This window comes from Nesoenas mayeri (genome assembly GCF_963082525.1).
Source record: "Nesoenas mayeri genome assembly, chromosome: 1".
NCBI lineage: Eukaryota > Metazoa > Chordata > Aves > Columbiformes > Columbidae > Nesoenas > Nesoenas mayeri.
The window spans coordinates 132,066,846-132,078,857 of record NC_137541.1 but is presented as its reverse complement, the minus strand read 5'-3'; positions in this window follow the sequence as shown (position 1 = coordinate 132,078,857).

Sequence of the window (12,012 nt, the reverse complement as noted above, 5' to 3'; positions counted from 1 at the left end):
TCATTAGGGGCAGTCAACAAGGCTTCACCAAGGGGAAGTCGTGCTTGACCAACCTCATTGACTTTTATGAGGACATAACAAGATGGATGGATGATGGCAGAGCAGTGGATGTGGTCTATCTTGACTTCAGTAAGGCATTTGACACAGTCTCCCACAGCATCCTTACAGCTAAACTGAGGGAGTGCGGTCTGGACAACCAAGTGGTGAGATGGACTGCAAACTGGCTGAAGGAAAGAAGCCAGAGAGTTAGGGTCAATGGGGCGGAATCTAGCTGGAGGCCAGTATCTAGTGGAGTGCCTCAAGGGTCAGTACTGGGGTCTATATTATTCAATATATTCATCAACAATTTGGACAAGGGAATAGAGTGTACTGTCAGCAAGTTTGCTGATGACACTAAGCTGGGAGGAGTGGCTGACACGCCGGAAGGCTGTGCTGCCATCCAGCAGGACCTGAACAGGCTGGAGAGTTGGGCTGGGAAAAATTTAACAAAATATAACAGGGGAAAGTGTAGAGTCTTGCATCTGGGTAGGAACAACCCAAGTTCCAGTATAAGTTGAGGAATGACCCATTAGAGAGCAGTGTAGGGGAAAGGGACCTGGGGGTCCTGGTGGCCAGCAGGATGACCATGAGCCAACACTGTGCCCTTGTGGCCAAGAAGGCCAATGGCATTCTGGGGTGTATTAGATGGGGAGTGGTTAGTAGGTCGAGAGAGGTTCTCCTTCCCCTCTACTCTGCCCTGGTGAGACCACGTCTGGAATATTGTGTCCAGTTCTGGGCACCTCAGTTCAAGAAGAACAGGGAACTGCTGGAGAGAGTCCAGCACAGGACAACAAAGATGATTAGGTAAGTGAAGCATCTCCCTTATGAGGAAAGGCTGAGGGAGCTGGGGCTCTTTAGCTTGGAGAAGAGGAGATTGAGGGGTGACCTTATTCATGTTTACAAATATATAAAGAGTGAGTGTCATGAGGACGGAGCCAGGCTCTTCTCGGTGACAACCAATGGTAGGACGTAGGGGTAATGGGTTCAAACTGGAACACAAGAGGTTCCACTTAAATTTGCAAAGAAACTTCTTCTCAGTAAGGGTAACAGAACACTGGAATAAGCTGCTGAGGGAGGTTGTGGAGTCTCCTACTCTGGAGACATTCAAAACACTCCTGGATACCTTCCTGTGTAGCCTCATCTAGGTGTTCCTGCTCTGGCGGGGGATTGGACTAGATGATCTTTTGAGGTTCCTTTCAGTCCCTAACATTCTGTGATTCTGTGAAATGTATAGGATTTAAACAAAAAAGTGTCCGCAACAACTATGACCACCTTTCTGAGTACATAATCTATAGGTTAACAAGGATACTATCCCTTCCAATTTGGAAGCACAAGTTATGTGTTTGCAGTCAACATGAAGGGATGTTTGTCTTAGATGCGACTCTTCATTTGCAACCTCTCATTTCTTACAATCTGCATCCTGATCCTTATCAGTATCACACTTCTTCCATCCTCTTCTCACTACCTTTGCCTTTTATTTTCATCTGAAGATTAAAGTTCTTCAGATTTACTTCCCAGTACTAATACTTCTAATAGAGTAAGGATTATTTGATGCATTGGTTACTCACAGGAAAAAAAAAAAAAAAAAAAAAAAAATCGTCATGTTAGGCACCACCAGTTGTTGCTTGAGTAGACAATGTTACATTTCCAATCTTTTCTCTATCACAGTAAGGCTCTTTTTTTTTTTCTTTTTTCCTAGGAATAAAAAAATAAAATTATTGACTTTCTAAATGAATTCTAAGTCATACTCCTGAGGAGAATTTAAGGCTCGCAAATGAAAGTTCTCTTTTACATACCTTAACTTGCTTATGGACATTAATAAAAGCTGTACACTCCTATATGCCTAGTGCCAGTAGGTAGTAAACCAAGTTTTCATTTCACAATTGACCTAAACATTCAGCTTTTCTGAAATGAGATTTAAAGCTATAGTTTCAGTGACAAGCATGCAAAGTTTTTACATTACCTCCACCATGTAAAATTTGAAGTTATTTTAGATAACATCGTATGTCAAGGCAGTACAAGTTGAAGGCCAAAGCAAATTGTTTCACAGGCACTAATTGCCTTCCTAAGATAAACCAAACACTACACTATAGTGCAGTGTAGTCTTGCAACACATTTTTATGCACTACATTCAAAGTTGCTCTTAGCTGTAGAGATTGCAGGACCAGAAAAAAAAAAAAAAAAAAAAAATCATGCTACTGTTAACTTTTAAAACAAGTCAAAGAACTGACAATCTTTAGTATGTTGTGATGGTAAGAATCAATGCAGTATAATTGAACTTTCAGTAGCAGAAAGTATATTTCAGTGTATGACAGGATAAAACAGAGAAAAATCTCCTCCCTAGATTTATATTCCAATCTACCATCAACTTCCCATACATCAAAAGCAAGTAAATAAAAAAATCTCTTCCAGAAAACTTCAGATGCACCACTAGTTCAATGAAACTAATAAAGGAGAGCACATACATTGAAATGAGTGGCATGCAACAAATTTGTTTAAAAGTAGTTTGCAGACTAATTCCTGTACCTCAGAGTACTTTAATATTTTTCCCACCCAAAATGCAATTTTCTGATGAAAAATTCAAAATACTCAAAGGAAAAATATAAAGGCATTGAAAACTGGAAATATTTATTTCATTTTTTTTCAGAGATAAGAATTAAAGGATCAAATTAACGTGGCCTTTAATCCAATAAAAGACTGTTTAAGAAAAGTTAGTTGATAACATAGATGCTACTGTTTTATTACCTGTCAAGGGACAACAAGGGTTAATGATAATTGTGAAACTAAAATGTAATGTAACTGAAAGACAGAATTAAGATCTATCAGCTTTGCAAATCTGTGTGGTTCAATTCAAAATAATGCTGAACTGGCACTAGGCATAAAAAGAAAATTTGCTCTAAAACCCCCTACAAAGAACTAATCAATTGTCACTATCAGGTACATTGAATAATAAATACATAAGAGCCTTTCAAATATTTAGTTTTAGCAAGCTATTGAAAATTAATTCAGCTGAAACATAATCTATCAAAAGCTAGTGCCTGAAAATGGCAAATAAAATAGATTATTTTGTTATTACAAAATTAATAGCATAAATTCTGACTCTGTGTTACTTTCTGTTACCAGGCAGCTTCATCTTTGAAGGGGAATCCTGCACCAGTAAAGTTAAAAACAACAAGGCAGTGATTTCACCGTAACCACAGTTCTCATTTTGCACTCACATTAGTTTCACCTATTTAAGAGCTGAAGTTATTTCCCTACCTCAAATGCATTGGGAATCAATCACTGTATTTAACAGCAAAGTAATGTATGTGCTGCTCAAGGAAATGCACTTTCTACTTATTAGTGTCATTACTATCAAGTAAAGTCTTGTCTGAGACAAAAAAAATAAGCCAAATTCTGTCTCCAGGCTGTCTATCTAGCTAGAAAACATAACTATATGCACACTGCTGTCAACTTGAATGATTTTATCAAAACCTGCAGTGTATTTGGTATCTTCCTCAGAGGAGAGGGTCAAGGACTCACATGAGCTCCCACATTTGCCTAATGTATAAGAGACAAAATCAGCAGGGCAAAATTATTGCAAAACCTGAGAGTTTGAAAAGTCACGTGATTTTCCAGTGCTTGGGGTTAGTAATACTTATGTGAAGCTTTATGAAAAGGGTAATACTATAAATAGAAATAATTCACTTTAGGAAAATACAACCTCAGTTATCTGAAAATCAAACTCCCTGTACAGATGAATCATTTACCAGTTTGTTACTCATCATGTATTGTGAAGCACTACTAAAGCTGAATGGTTTAATAAGTGGCTTATATAAAACTATCTAAAAAATATGACTTTGCCTTCCTCGATGTCAAGCATTGTCACAGTCACCTTTCTGGTTTCTCTTTGCGTATACATTGGTTAAACCATGTCTATAATGTAAAATTAACCAAAGTAATTGGAACCAAGTTAATTCACTTTATTGTCTGCCTAACAAGTGCCTCCTTCCTTGTTCTCTGTGTATCTGTTTTTCTCGCTCAGTTATGCATCTTGATTTTGCATGCCATAAAATGGCACTTCCTCAGCCCAGAGTCCTGGTGTGCAAACACAACCAGTGTTTACTGGACTGACTTATCAGGCATTCTTTAACTGCTAAAAAGATCATGCAGACCCATTTTACACTTGAGAAGAACTGCGTTTTGTTAATAATAATGGAAGATATTTCAAATGCCCAGGAGAAAGTTAGAGAGAAAAATCAATGGAATCTGCATCCCCAGCACACCTCAATTTCTTGGAAAAATCTCCCCTAGTGTTACCTCTACTCAATGATTTATATCTGTTCTATAAAGTAAACTGGAGTACAAGAATTCACTACTTCTTATTTACTTCTCAAAGTTATTGCATACAGTCCTGCAGCTAGAGTCCATGTTAGATATTTCTCATTAATTCATCCTTAGAGGTTTCATAATCACTTATGCCAGCATGTATTTTCAAAATCTGTGCTCAGAGAGAGACGTGTTCATTACTATTTCAAATGAACGATTTACAGTTCAGTTCTTTCATAGTGAACTGAGTGTACTGAACTAGGGTTTGAGTGATTTTGAGGTTTGCTAAGAGTATTTCTCTCAGTTCTAACTGAAACCAAGATACAGAAAACTTTTGGGTTTTTTTCATCCAGTCCTCACAAGATATTTGAAATAATTGGCTATTTCTTGCTTTACACTGACACTGCATGTATAGTATAAAATATGTCTACAAGGCTTTGACTGTTCTTCTTCAGGATGCCTCTGCTTATTCCATGAGTAGTGTGTTCAGTGGTATGCTTAAGATGAATTCCATACTTCTTAAATGTTTGGTTTCTTTATCAAGATTCTTTAAATTTTAGTCTTATAATTCACTTTCAGTCACGAGCAAGGTATTTTCTGTTTAAAAAACTTGATGAATTTTTTTCCTGACTTCAGAGAAGTTTAGAGATGTCAGCTTTATTACTACTGTCAGAGCTGCCAGGTATTTCCACAGCACAACAAAAATTGTTGGCACTTTAAAGTGTTGAAGTAAATGCTTTTAATGTGATAATTTGCATTAAGTATCAGAAATGACCATATACTTCCATCTTATACCTTTGCAAGTAAGTGCAAGAAAAGTAAAAACACTGTGGTGCAGGACTACTGGAATCAAACCTTTTCTATGTGTCAGACCCATAAGTAAACATACTCAAATTATCATTCATCATTTTGTAGTGTATTTTTGAAAGAAAAAATACAAATCAGCTATCTTAAAAATCAGGATTAGACCACCTTATTTCCATTCAGTTGCTTATTTGCTTTTAGTGGAAGTCAAAAGCATTAAAAGTATTACTAGTACCTTATTTTAACCCAGTCTTACCAAAAAATGGTTATATCAACAATTGCATGGCAGTTATCGCTGTTGAGAGATTTGTGAAAGGGATAATTTGAAATTTCTTTAAAACTCTACTAAAGTAAGAGTAACCTAAACATGAAATGAAAGAATGCCAACACCATAGACCCTACCTCAAAATGCTAACACTCCAGTGACAGAACTGGGTTAGAAACCTATGTTTCGCTGAAGAAAAAATAACGACACCTCAGTGATCTTTTAGCTGACTCTGAGTATTCATATTTTAAACAAGAATTGCAACTTCTTAAATGACATTGTTGCATATGAGTGATTTAGAGTTCTGTTGCTTCAAAACAATGTTTAGATCACTTAAAGAAGAGCGCGACTTAAGAGTTCAGTGGCAAGGTTAACTCTATTACTTACCGCATGGAGGAAATATGCCAAGCTGAACTGGGTGAGAGTTGTTTTAGAGTGATTTATATGGGGACAGGAGATGCAAAAGGGTAGAGGAAAGCCCCCTTGTTGAGTCACAAGGTTCAGAATAGACCCCCTTGCTTTCTGTCCTCCTTCTCAAGGAGAAGCCTAGGTGCTGCTGGATTCAAACTTAGCCCCAGACTCAATCAATGGTTTAAGTCTCAGAGATGTAAACAGTAAGGGAAAACAGGAAAGGGGTTATATGTATTTATGGCAAAGGGTTATATGTGCACATCTGATTCTCTATATCACTTGGCTAGGATTTCAAAGCTGCTTTTTTTACACTAAGTAAATACAAGTTTGGTAAACATGAGCAGAACTTTACAGCATACAACTTAAGATTTTGGCAAATTCAAATTACTAAATAGCATGAAGCAGACAGTATATTAAAAATCACACAACCTTATAATTCTAAGTGGTACCCATTTATTTCAGCTAAATGATTGACATGATATTTGAATTGGACTCATCCAATGAACTGTGAGTAGTGAAAAATCACTGCCATACAGCCAGCTTGTTTAGCAGAGAGAGTTCAAAGTAATCTCACCCAAGCTGTCATATTTATAGAACAAAGTGGCTGGCTCACAGTCAAACCGCACACAGTAGGAAAGGTATGCATGAGACTCCCTGCACCCACAACTTGTCAGTGTTCAGTGTGCTGTTCTGCTTCCTTGTGGGTTTGCTAAAAGGAGCTCTTGGCCTGGCTGCAGCTCAGACCTTTCCCTCCTCTGGAGCCTGGGCCAAACTGCTGCTGGTTTGACTGGGGGGAAAGTGTGGGGAGCCGAGTGCATCTGCCACAGACACACTAGTTATAAATAAAGTACAAAATGTGCATGAAGAACAATGAAAAATGAACAAACATAATATTCTATCCCATCACATTTTTTCCTCTACTTTGCACATCACATAGAAATGATCTGTTTTTTAGAGAACTTTGGGAAGAACCATAGTTTCTAACTTGATTTTTCAAGTCCTTTACAGACTTTTGAAATGCCTAGTTCTAAATCACATGGATATTATTCTGTTAGCTGATATCCGTGCAAGTGGAAAATGTAATACTTTTTGGTGGCTGGTTTCATCATGTTCTGCTGTATAGAAACTGTGGGAGTGTGTCATTTTCAGACATGTTTACTAGTGTCTTCAAAACAGTAAGATAATCTTAAACAGTATAGATAGATATGTTTATTGGGCAAGCCAGTCATATTTTAACACTTCAGTAGCAACAGTAGTCAGTTGTTAATAATTGTTCCTTATATTAAAAGTCTCTTGAATTTAAAGTATGACTGTGTTCAGTCTATTTATTTGAAATATCCATTTTTCACTAATCCCAGAAAAAAAAAAAAAAATATCTAGCCACTGTTCCTTTTCCAGATGCCTTCCAATTTCTATTTCCTCTATACTTGAGCGAGTTTTTTATTTGCACAAGTACCTATGCACACATTTATCCCTGAACTCCCAATTTTACTCCTCTATTCTTACTTTCTCATTTTAACTAGTCCATTTGAGAGAGTGGAAAATTTCTTTCTCCAACTTATTATCTTCATTGAACACCTTCCTGGATGTTTTGGTTTTTCTTTTTTTAGATGATTAAATTTCTTTCTACCTTCTAAGTATTCTCATCCTTTCTTTTTAACATATGATCTCATCTGTTTCGAAAACTATATCAACATTAGAAAGCCCTGCTCACAAATGCTATTTCATTGCTCATCTGTCTTCTAATGCTGCTTTTCTTTTTGCCCTTCCTTTCCGGCTATACTAATAGCAATAAGCTTAAGACACTAAATCAAAATGGTCTTTCCTTCTTTCCAGGAATAAAACTTCAATAGATCAAGATGAGTTACCTTCTTTCATCCTTTTAAGCTATCAACTTTATATCTTCACATATATTATGCATATTTTAGTGAAAAACTCATATATTTGCACTGAAGACACAGTGTTAACTGTAGTTTCTAAATATTTGTTCCCTTGTTTTCTTCTATAGTTTTATAGTATCAAAACAATGCAAATAATTAATAAGTACATTACTGTTTCTTGTCTCAGGCTTTGCTCATACCTAACAGATTCATATTATGTTTCATCTTCTGTTCTTTGTCTCAATGTCTGTGGGTGGAAAGGGAAGAAGATAGAGAAAGCTATGTGCCTATTAAATTTACAACATAATGTACTGTATAGCACAAGATAACCCTTATTTATGCCTAACAAGAGCCTAATCAACATACATTACTGAAATTATTTCTTATTCTTTGCATGCTAAATACGTAACACATTTAAGGGAAAACCAAAGTCGTGTAACAAGTGTACACTAAATTACACTGATTTGGCATACAGTAGACACTTTAAATTGAGTATATGGCAACTTCCACTGATTTGATATTCTGTCAGGCTGTTAGGAATGGCAGAAGTATACATTAAGCAGGGGAGCACCTGATTTATGTTACTCTTTCCTGTTGTCTGCCTCTGCTGCTGTATCTATTTTGCAGACCTACTGAAAGCCGTATTTCTAAATGTGCCCATTTTTATGATCAGCTTAAGCCATTATATACATAATGGCTGAATTTGACTTGGAGGCTTTCAAAGGAATTGCAACCTATTCCATAGGGTAACTGGACAAAATTACCACCACTTTGCTGAATTCAAGGGTGTCGTTATTACTGATTCAAACTAGTTCCAACTACTTCTGCTACACATCCCTAATATGTGTGTATAGCCTACTTGAAGGCCTATAATTTTAAAAAAGTATGGTAGTATTGCAGAATTATGTTCAAATATTTATTCTGATATGCTTACAATACTGTCTGAGAAGACATTCTGGAATGGAAACATCGATCACTACAGCAATGACAATTTCATTAAGTCTTTAGTACTTTAGGCTATATATAACCTTTTTGACAGAATTTCCATATAATTAGCTAATAGTCACAAAAATATTGCTGTTTCCATTGCTGTCCTATCATATTCCAGAGGCACACTAGGCACATTTTTCACTTAAAAAGGACACTACATGAAGATCTTTCATTGCTGAAGCTCCTAAATCAGACACATATCTTACTCGGTTTTCTTTTTTCTATATTAGGTTTTGGGTTGGCTTTTTTTTAATGTATTTGAACCCACATTTTTACCAATACTAAGAACACTGCTGCATCTTCCATTGTCACAACACTGCACTGGAATTTATTTTTGTTCAGTGCAATTTTTTTTTTCATTGAATAGGAACAAAAACCTTAACCAAGGCATCTTGAATAAGAATTTGAGACTAAAGAAACAATATGATCAGTTCCAAACAAATATACCAACATAGGAAAGAACAAGATTCACTGTTTCAGAATATTTCATTCCATACTCCACGTGAGACATCATTTTTTCATATCTTATCCAAAAACTGTAAAACTATGAACGACCCACTGAATCACAGAAAATATTTTGAGATACAGGTTGCACAACATAGAAAAACCAGAACCCATGCACTGGTCAGCCCTATTACTACAGCACAGATACAGACTACCAAATTTATGTACCAAAAAAATTTCAATTTAAGACTAATTACACTTCACAGATATAAGAATTCTCTGTCTGGGAATATCAGGTATTTCAAAACATATTTTTCAAAAGAATTTGTCTTGTAAGTAACTGAACAACTAGAATCAAAGTTTCACGTAAAATCAATGTAATTTAAAGTCTTCAGTGAACTTCCACAGGAAGGCTGAGAAACTTGTTTTTCAAAACTGTGTCAGTTAGGTGCAATCTTTATAGATTACTGCAAAATAAGCCTGCAGTTTGGATCACCGTAGTGGATATAGCTTTTGTATAAGGTACCTACAGAGAACATTGCTGTTAGAAGAAATAAGAATTTTACAGGCAATATAACATTTCAAAAACCTCTTGAAATTTTACATACTTTTAGTATCAGCCAAAAATACTATTTCGAGTGTCTCTTTTTTTCCCCTCAGTGTTACAAATCCACACCCTTCACAGATGAATAAAGCATACAATATTATTTTCTAGTTTCTTTGATAAAAGCCAATGAAATTTGTGCCTTGTTGCTGGATTTACAATAATACAAGGAAACAGCATCTTAATCTACATTTTTAAACTAATCAGAGTGCTTACAAATGTCACATTTCCAGGTTCAATAAAAATGTTGTTTGCTGCTACATGTACAACTCTGACAGCTGATAAGGTACTGTTTGATCACTGATGTTTATATTGCCAGGATGTAGGGATCTGATGAACCTTCTGTAGTCACCTAATATAGGCTATTTTAGAATAAGGACATAGTTGCAGCTCACAAGACAAAAATTGTGAACCCAAGTTTCCCTTATAGTCAGTAAGGAGAAAGATTATTTTGATCACCTACATAGAAGCCTACGGCACTTAATGCAAAATGCCTTAGACATCTGTTAGCTTCTTCAGAACTATCTAATACCAAAAAAGGATCATTTAACACTCTGCACCACACAACTTTGCATATGTTTCGATCCTTACTTCTCAAGTAAGGCTGCTCATTATGGAGTGAGCAGAAAAAAATATATCCAGAGTGGATGTGTTTCATAAACTAAAAATATATTTTGAGGCTACCTAGTTACTACAAGCACACGAATTGCTTGGATTTGCATAACCTGCAAATGAAAACTTTTATCACTTTAACTAAACAGCTCCACTCTACACTATCTACTGCCTTATTTCTGATTCACACACTTTGGGCTTCATCACTAAAAATAAGCTTATATTACTACTCACAAGAATAAAATACTGTAGTAGTGTGGGCACAAAGTCCTGTCAAACAGAATACCTGCCAATTGGACCTACCTTAGAAGACATTTTCTGCCATATATGTAGACTTTGAAAATATCTTTCATGACAGCAGTGGAAAGTAATTTTGTTAACATTTGCAGTTTGTAATATATGAAGAAATTCAGTCCATTTATGTTCTGACTCTAGCTGATAATCTCTGAAAGACCTTTTTCTTTAAAGGCACTTTTCAATACAATGTCTGAGGAAAGTAAAAAAAAAAAAAAAATTGATCACTTCAAACTCTCTAATTTTTTAAGAATTTGATTCAATCAGGCCTTAACAATTCTGAAAAATACAATGTGGGAAACTACTTTCATATATAGCTTTACAGGAAAGTAAAGAATTTAATGTCTCCAGTATTCCTCTGTTCAGAAAACTTCTGTAATCCACTTTTTGTCATCTCTGACAGTACCAGAAGGCTGGCAGCTTATTTAAAAAGCAACTTTTTAATTTTAATTGTATTTTGCTTGGATAGCTAAAAAAACCACGTTATTCTCGTTCAGCTCTGAAGATTATATAACAGTTTTATATAAAGTAGCTTTTAATATTTGGCAAGCCATACATAATAGCTTTTACTGCTTTTAAATGAGAGATTAGATATTGGTTTTTTTTACTGTCCTGCCAGCAGTATTTGTGATTTTTTTACATATGTCTGAATGGTGTTAACAGAACTGAAAGACAGAACGTGGTATATACACTATAATTTATTATATGAAGCTTAGTGACCTTCAAAAGCTTTCTGGTTTCTAAAATGCTGCAAGAATTTAGCAGCATATTTTCTAGCTTGTTGCCTTTTTTTTTTTTTCCCTTAAATGAGATGCTTCTATTTTATCAAATAAAGTTTGAAAAACTTGTGTACCCATTCATCTTTGTCCAATATTTCATTATTAACAAATTTATATACTGACTGAATAGTACAATACAATTAGAACTGGATCCTCTTATTTATGTGCAGACCTGTGCATAAAACAAGTCAGATGTGATACAGAAAAATTATTTTAATAATAGAAAAATCATATACTCTTATGACAAAATGTAGATGAGCAAGTTATTGTTTGATAAATTTGTTCTAAGTCCTTTCCTGTACACCAGAGTTTTTATTATATTGGGCCTTAAGTCCACTAAAATGTGGCAAAGTACCACATTTTAAGTACCTGAAACTGTTGTCAGCTGTAGCTAAATATATATTCACTTTTAGTTCACATAACCTGAGTCCTCAAGTTTTACTAAATTCTGTCTGATAACTGATGAAACACTCAAAACTCTGACAGGCTACGGAGAGTTCCACAGGATCACATAGGTGCTTAAGTCTTAAATACCCACACTCTAATCTTCATTCACTAGCTACAATTAACACAGGGAAGGTT